At 40.5% G+C, this 9168-nt stretch overlaps 1 pseudogene; it reads left to right on the forward strand.

The window, feature by feature from the left end:
- Positions 1-2289: 2289 nt before the first annotated feature.
- LOC102821770 lies at positions 2290-6503 on the forward strand (annotated as a pseudogene).
- Positions 6504-9168: the final 2665 nt, after the last annotated feature.

A 9168-nucleotide genomic window follows, 5' to 3' on the forward strand; every position in this document is an offset into this window, starting at 1 on the left:
GTGGTTTGGAATCTCCAGGAAATAATTTCCACTTCCTCCAGACTCACAACTATGACTGATTGGTTTGAAGTGCAGTTGTTGTTAGGTGCCTTCGAGTCCGTTCGGATTCATAGCAACCCTAGGCACAACAGAACAAAACACAACACAACCCTGCATCATCCTCACAATTACTGTTACACATGAGCCCATTGCTGCTGCCACTGCGCCAATCCATCTTATGGCGGAGGGTGTGGTCCCCTTTGTTACTGATCCTCCACTTTTCCAAACATGATGTCCTTCTCAAGGGACTGGTACATCCTGATAATATGTCTGAAGTATGAGAGACAAAGTCTTACAAACTTGGCTTCTAAGGAGTGTTCCCACTGCGCCTCTGGCAACACAGATTTGTTTGTTCTTCTGGCAGTCCAGCCATGCATGGTACTTTCACTATTCTTCTCCAATGCCATAATTCAAATGCATCGATTCTTCTATGGTGTTCCTTATTCATTGTCCAACTTTCATATGCATATGAGGTTATGGAAAATAGCATGGCTTGGGTCAGGTTAGTCCTTAGTCTTCTAGTTTTTTCACTGCTGCTTCTATGAGGGTTCATAGTGAATGCAAGCAAAATGAGATCTTTGACAATTTCAGTCTTTTCTCTGTTTATCAGGATCTTCTTTATTGGTTCAGTTGTGTGGATTTTTGTTTCCTTTACACTGAGGTACAATCCATACTGAAGACTGTGGTCTTTGCTCTTCATCAGTATTTTAACACCACTTCACTTTCAGCAAAAAAGGTCGTATCAGCTGCATACCACAGGTTGCTAAATGAGTCTTCCTTCAATCCTGATGCAGTGTTCTTCTTCATATAATCCATCTTCTGAGATTATTTGCTCAGACTCAATAAATATGGTGAATGAATTCAACTCTGGCACACACCTTTCCTGATTATAAAGCAACCAGTGTCCGCTTGTTCTGCTCGAATGACTGCCTCTTGTTTTATGTATAGATTCTTCAGGAGCACAATTAAACGTTCTAGAATACCCATTCTTTGCCATGCTATCCATAGTTTGTTATGGTCTACACATTCAAAAGCCTTTTCATAGTCAATAAATCACAGTTAAACATATTTCTGATATTCTCTGCTTTCAGCCAAGATCCATCTGATGTCAGCCCTGATCCCCTAGTTCCATGTCCTCTTCTGAATCCAGCTTGAATTTCTGGAAGTTCCCTAATCAATATAGCAGCAGTTTTTAAATTAATTTCAGCAAAAATTTACTTGCCTATAATACTAATGATATTACTTGATGATTTCCACATTCCACTGGCTCATCTCTTTGAAAAGAGTACAAGTATGAATCTCTTCTAGTAGGGAGGCCTGGTAGCTGAGTTCCAAATTTCCTTGGCATCGATGAGTGAATGCCTCCAGTACTGCATCATTCTGTTGAAATATTTCAATTTGTATTCCACCAATTCCTAGAGCCTTGCTTTTCACCAATGCCCTCAATGAAGCTTGGACTTCTTCCTTCAGTTTTGTTGGTTCTTGATTGTATGCTACCTCCTAAAGTGGTTGAACATCAACCATTTCTGTGTGGGTCAGTTACACTATGTATACCTTCTTTTGAAGCTTTCTGCAGCATTCAATATTTTGTCCATAAAATCCATCAATATTGCAAGTCAAGGCTTGAATTTTTTCTTCAGTTCTTTCATCTTGAGATATGTTGGGTGTGTTTTCTAATTCCAGGTCTTTGCACATTTCATTATAATTCTTGACTTTGACTTCTTGGGATGCTATTTGAAATTTTCTGTTCAGCTCTTTTACTTCCTCATTTCTTCCATTTGCTTTAGCATCTCTAAGCTGGAGATCAAATTTCAGAGTCTCTTCTGACATCCATTTTGGTCTTTCCTTTCTTTCCTGACTTTTTAATGATCATTTGCTTTCTTCCTGTTTGATGTTCTTGACATCATCCCACACCTCTTCTGGTCTTTAGTCATTAGTGTCTAATACATCAAATCTGTTCTGGAAATAGTCTCTAAATTCAGCTGGGAAATATTCAAGGTCAAATTTTGGCTTTCACTTACTTGTTTTCTTTTTCTTTAGCTTTAGCCTGAACTTGTTGTTGTTGTTGTTAGGTGCCATCGAGTCGGTAGCCTGAACTTGCATATGTGCAATTCACGGTCTGTTTCATAGTCTGCCCCTGGCCTTGTTTTGACTGAAGTATGAGCTTTTCTATTGTTTCCTCCCAGAGATGTAGTTACTTTGATTACTGTGTTTTCCATTTAGTGAAGTTCATGTATATAACCACCTATCATGCTGCTAAAAACGGTATTTACAATGAACAAGTCATTGGTGTTGCAAAATTCTGTCATGGGTGTCCAGTATCATTTCTATCATCAATGCCATATATTCCAACTAATGACCCTCTCTCTTTGTTTCCAACCTTTGCATTCTAATCACCAGTATTTATCAATACATCTTGATGGTATATTTGATCAATTTCAAACTGAAGACATTGGTAGAATTCTTCATTGTCATTGACTTTACAGTTTGGTACATAAATGTGAATAATAGTTGTATTAACTGGTCTTTCAGTTGTTGTTGAGTGCTATCGAGTCAGTTCCAACTCCTAGCAACCCTGTATAGGGTTTCCGAGGAGCAGCTTGTGGTTTTGAATTGCCAACTTTGTGGTTTGAAATCCAGTGCTGATCTTCCAGTGTCAAACCAGGAGTCCGGTCTTCCAGTTAGGAGTTTGGATATTATCCTATCACAGACAATCTTGTACAATCTTGAGGGAAAATCTTTTCAGTGAGCTTGTTGTCATTAGGTGCCATTGAATTTGTAATGACTCATAGTAACCCTCAGCACAACAGAACGAAACACTGCCTGGTCCTGAGCCAACCTCACAATCGTTGCTACATGTAAGCTCATCGCAGCCACCACTATGCCAATCCATGTCATTGGGGGTCTTCGTCTTTCCCTCCAACCCTCCACTTTACCAAACATGATATCCTCTCCAGTGACTGGTCCCTCCTGATAATATGTCCAAAGTTTGAGAGATGAAGTTGAAGTCTGCCTTTTCTTGCTTCCAAAGAGCACTCTGGCTGCGCTTCTTCCAGCAGGGATCTGTTTGTTCTTTTGGCAATCCATGGTACTTTCCATATTCTCCTCCAACAACATACCACAAATGCATCAGCTCTTCTAAGGTCTTCCTTATACACTATCCAACTTTCTCATGCATATGAAGTTATTGAAATTATCATGGCCTAGATTAGGCACACCTTATTCCTCAAACGGACGTCTTTGCTCTTCAATACTTTAAAGAGGTCTTGTGCAGCATATTTTCCTAATGAAATACGTTGTTTGATTTCTTGACTTCTGCTTCGATGAGTGTTGATAGTTGATCCCAGCAAGGTGAAGTCTTTGGTAACTTCAATCTTTTCTCCATTTATATGGATATTGTTTATTAGTCTAATGGTGAGGATTTATGTTTTCTTTACATTGAAATGCAAGCCATACCAAAGGCTGTGCTCTTTCATCAGCAAGTATTTTACATCTGTCCTCTTTGTTTTCAGCAAGCAAGATTGTATCATCTGCATATCACAAGTTGTTAATGAGTCTTCCTCCAATCCTGATGCCATGTTTTTCTTCATACAATCCAGCTTCTTGGATTATTTGTTCAGTATACAGATTGAATAGTATGATGAAAGAATACAACCCTGGCACACACCTTTCCTAATTTTGTACCATTTGGTGTTCCCTTGTTCTGTTTGAACTGCCTCTTGGTCTACGTACAGGTTCCTCATGAGCACAATAAAGTGTTCTGGAAGACTCATACCTGAAAATGTTGTCGATAGCTTGTCAAATAGATGCCCTGTTATTACTAATCATATATATTTAAAACATAGCTTAAGAGTCTTCTTTCTATCTTTTCCTTTTACTTTTTTCCATTCTTCAAACTTATTTTTGCATATTCTTTATAAGTATTTTTATATCCTTTGAGTTGTTGTTGGCTGCTATAAAGGTGTGCCCCACACGTCATGGCAACTCCATGCATAATGGTGTCTGAGTTTTGTTGTCTGTAGAGCTTTCAATGGCTGATTTTTGGAAGTCGATGCCCAGCCCTTTTTTCTGAATCAGTCTTAGTCTGCAAACTGCTGAAACCTTTTAACTTTTTCTCTAACAATGATCTTTTCTTTGTTTCATATCAACTTTTTGTCATTATAAGTTTTGTGTCTTTATGCTTGCTTTTGGTGGCCATTTCAGTATTTTGCAGCCTTTTGATTGTGTGTGTGCATGTGGCTTTAAGAATCGTTATTCATTGTCGATTAGGTATATCCTCTTATTAAATGAGACTTGAAGAAACAAGGAGAAAATTTAAATATATCTTCATGGCATCACAAGTCCCCAAGATGAAACAGCCTTGTGCCTGAAAGAGACACTGTAGATGCGGTTGCTTCTATCAAAATAGTCCAGGCAATACATTTTATTTTTGTTTTTTAAATGAGGAAAATTATGCATGAGTCGTTCCATTTCCACTGCCCCTAAGTCATAAACATATACAAGCAGTCAAAAATAATAGTTGGTTTTGTATTGTATAATAACATTACATTTTGCTAAGTTATTCACAAGCAAAATCAAATTTCAAACCCATATCCATTCTTTGAAGAAAGTGCTCGTATCCTTATTTAATAGACGAGGAAATTTAAACATAAAGAAGCTGAGGGATTGCACCAAGTCACACGGCTAAAGGTGAGAAAGCCAGAATTGGAACCCCCAAAGTTCATTCTGTCTTCAGTCTACTGAGCATGTGCTTCTGTTCTCAATGCTGTGGAAAAAGATGACTGAAGAGAAGAGGAGAAAGTGGTAATTTATAATATAAAAACAATTATACTTTAGTTATGAAAGTAAAATACACAATGACTTGCAGTTGTGAGATGTGGTTTGCAATGATGTCTCCTCCCTCAATGAGTCACTGTTGTTGTTAGGTTCCATGAAGTGGGTTCTGACTCATAGCAACCCTGTACCCAACAGAACACAACATGGCCCTGTTCTGCTCCATCCTCACAACTGTTAACCACACTCGAGCCCACTGCTGCTGCTGCTGTGTTGCTCCATCTTGTTGGGGGTCTCCCTCTTTTTCACTGACCCTCCACTTTACCAAGCATGATGTCCTTCTCCAAGGACATCCTTCCCAATAACATGTCCTAAGTAAGAGAGACAAAGTCTCACCATCCTTTTCCCAAGGAGCATTCTGGCTGTACTTCTTCCCAGACACATTTCTTTGTGAAATAAGTCTGATAAGAAGTAGATTTGGAACTTCTTTGTGAAATATGTCTGGGAAAGTAGATTTGGAACCATCCTTTGTCAGCATAATTCCTCTGATGTTTCTAAGGGAGGAGCAGACTCTGGAATTCCTGGGAACCTAACTGGTTGGCACTGGCTTTTTGCACAGTCATGATGGCATGAACCAGCGTTGCAGGGGTGAGACAAGGAACCATCACCACGGGAATGGCAGCTTCCACTCCTGGAAAGGCTCTGTCTTTCAAGAAAAAACACCTACAGAGATTAGGGGGAAAAAGAAACAAGGTAAGGCAGAAAAGTTACAGTTTGGATAAGAAGACTTTCCTTCTTTGAATCCAGAAGCTGGCAAACAGAATCAGCCATGCTGATCTATTGGGACCCCATTTAGAGTGTGGGAAAACCCAGCTAGAGCCAAGCAACTCTCCAAGATGCTGGTCGTCAAAAAAGTTTCCAAAGAGGATCCTGTTGCTGCCTTTTCTGCTGCCTTCACTTCATCCGGATCTCATCAACACATCATCAACCATGCTTCCAAGTATCTATAAGAACCTTGTTCCTAATCCTGCACTAGCTCCTTCCAAGTCCAGAGCATGGAAAGCTAATGGAATGGAACACAAATCAGGACCCCTTTCCACTTGTCAGGAATCTACTTTTACCAGTCTGATTTCTGTTAACAAATCAGTGGTACTTACTGGTAGCATGGATCTTAACTCTCCCTTTACACTACTCCAATTGAGATCAGTTCCTCTTGTCTGACCAAGTTGATCCACCAAACTTCTGACAGAAAGAGTGAGTTCCTGAAGACTCTGAAGGATGACCAGAGAACAGAGACTGTGACAAACCGGAGGGTTTGAAGAACAACCATATACCTGAACCAAAGGAAAATGCATAGGAAAGCTGTCAGCAGAATGGCCTTACTCTTCCCAGAGTGGAGGAAGGGGAGGTCCTCTTACGTTTCTCTGGAAGCCGAGCTCCGGCGTTTAAAAACAATGAGATGGCAGGAACATCCTGAAAATTATGCAAATTGCCTTTCCTCACACAGGATGAACTCAAAGACTATACCATGAAGACAGAGAGCTAAGAAGAAACGGCTTTGGAAAGAATGGCTTCTTACTGAGCCGCAGTTCCAGCTGCTTCTTTCCTTGGAGAAGCACTGATGAAGCCAACTTTGAGGACTCAGAGAAGCCAGTAGCACTGAAACACCAGATGCCAAGGCCTGGAAGTAGGCATGTAACTGCTCACCCAGTGAACTCTGCCTGTGTGTAAGGGAATGAATATACAAAGCAAACCATTCTTTTCCTTTCCTTATGTTGTTGCTGAATACTTCATGCACAAAGGAAATAATCATGTCCCAAAGAGAGATTGAATGGCTTGTTTAGCTGTTGTTGCATTGTTCTTCCCTGTTTCCTGCATAATAAGTGGGAGAGATTTATATATATACACACACTAAGGAGCTCTGGTAGCGTAGTGGTTATGAATCAGGCTGTGAGCCACAAGGTCAGCAGTTCGAAACTACCAGCTGTTCCGCAGGAGAAAGATGAGGCTTTCTGCTCCCGTAAAGATTTCCAGCCTTGGAAACCCTGTACAGGGTCGCTATGAGTTGGAACCGACTCCACAGGACATAACAAAAAGAATATATGGGGTGACACATAGGTGGAAGCTGGCAGTACAAAGAGATCTCACCTCTGTGTTCAATAATCGTCAATGACAGAGTGACTATTGAAGTCATAATTGTATTAAACTATTGCTAAAATAAGTCTTTATTTTTAAGTCCAAGGAGCAATGGCAGCAGCATTGCCTGAGAACTTGTTAGAAATGCAGAATTTCAGATCAGGACCTATATCAACATCTGCATTTTAACACGAGCTCCTGGGGTGGGGCTGTGGGCTAATGCCCTGGACTGCAAGGTCAGTTTGAGCCACAAGGTCAGAGGCTCAATCTTACCAGCCACTCCTCAGAAACCCTATACAGGGTCACTATGAATAGGAACCAACTCAACAGCACTTAGAAACAGCAACAACTACAACAGCTGGATGATTGGCCCACACATCTTGTTACTGTTACTATTATCGTTGGTTCCTAGAATGTAAGATGAACTTCTTCTCCCAGTTTTGTTACACATCTTCTACCTTGACAACAATCGCAATTAGTCATGATAACAAATACTCATTATTGAATCAAAAGAATCCTATCCCATCCCCTTTCACCAGACTCATCTAGACAACACCAACTATTCAGTGGGGTTCTACCTTTCCCCACACACTCTGAAACTAAACTCCCTCTTGGAAACTTGCATGGTGCCTTTATAGCACCCTCCACCCATTTTAGGTCGCCAATGTCTAAGTTGACCATGCATATCTACCCTTAATGCAGAGGATATAGGCTTGATCCTTGTTGGTGTGAAGACTCCTTCCCTACTAGTTGGCACTTACATCCATAAGCAAAGGTGGAGTTCATCAGATTATAACAATTTATACTCATTTCCATTATCAAAACTTGTTTTTTATTATCTTCCACTAGTCGAGTTCTGATTATCAAGTCATCAAGGTAGGTCAAATGGGTACTATCTGCAACTTTGGGCATTCTTGCATATTCCCTCCACTTCATATCAGCTGGACGCTTCACTTTCAGCTCTGTGTTCATGGGCTCAGTAGTTCCCAAGTCTCCCCAAACTTCGTACCAACCAGTCCTTCCTCTTTTCTCTCTCAAGGTCAGCAGGAGTCCAGGAGTCTATGGAACGTGGATGAGCTCAGCCCATGTGTTCATTACTGCCTTTCCCCCACTTCCACTCACAAATAGACCAACCCATTCACCAGCGTGCTATGTGTTCTCTTTGAATTTCAGTCTTGGAGTGGGGTTTGTCCTGAAGGACTGACATTTCTTAACTGGATGGTTCCAGGATGAACAGATTGCTTATTATTGTAATGCCAAGCAGTCTGCTTGTCTTTTTTTTTTTTGGTCCTACTGGTCTTTCAAGAAGTATCTACTGTTCCTGTAGCCACTCCGGGTTGATCTGCATGTCCTTTCAAAGGAATGTCCCACCTCAGTAGGTTTTGGATGGGGCTTAGTATTCTACCTAAGGCTCCATAGTCCACAAATGTTCCTCATGAAGCCAATTTCACTGGGCAAATTCTAAAGCACCTTTTAGGTATTTCAAGCAGTTACAGGCTAAAGATGGGCTTACAAGCTTTCTATAATCATTTTTCGCAATATTCTTTTCTATCCCACTTAAATGTCTATTTTACAATAGTAGGTAAAGGAAACCAATGCCCACAAGACCGCCAAGCACCTTAACATTATTTCCCTTCTTTTACCCATTCAGACTATGCCTTGGTCCCTGTACCCCAGAGCCCTGTTGTTTCAAGGTAGAGTTCACATCACTATTTACTTCTGCCCCATTTAACCCATGCAAACCTACCTAAGTGTTCCCCCTAGCTTCCTTATTCTTCCACCCCTCTCCCTCTTCTTGTGTATTACCCTCCCCTTCCTCATAATTGCCCTCCACTTCACCTGAGCTATGACGTGACTATCCTCTAACCTGTGACTTACTGCCCCCTCCCTCCTACCCTTAGTAATCATCAAAGAATTTTTTTCTTTTAGTATGGGAATCTTTTCTTCAGCTTTTACACTAATGGTCTTATGTAAAATTTGTCCTTTGGTGACTGACTAATTTCACTCAGCATAATGTCCTCAAGGTTCATCAATGTTATGAGCAGCTTCATCATTATTATTTAATAGAGCATCATCTTCCATGGTGTGTCTGTACCAAAGTTTGTTTATTCATTCTTCCATTGATGGGCACTAAGGCTGTCTCTATGTTTTTGCAAAACACACATTTCTTAACCACTTTTCTGACTTCCAAGAAATTGTTGTTGTTGTTAGGAGTCATCA

Source organism: Chrysochloris asiatica, unplaced genomic scaffold (genome assembly GCF_000296735.1).
Source record: "Chrysochloris asiatica unplaced genomic scaffold, ChrAsi1.0 scaffold00290, whole genome shotgun sequence".
In the NCBI taxonomy this organism is placed as follows: Eukaryota; Metazoa; Chordata; class Mammalia; order Afrosoricida; family Chrysochloridae; genus Chrysochloris; species Chrysochloris asiatica.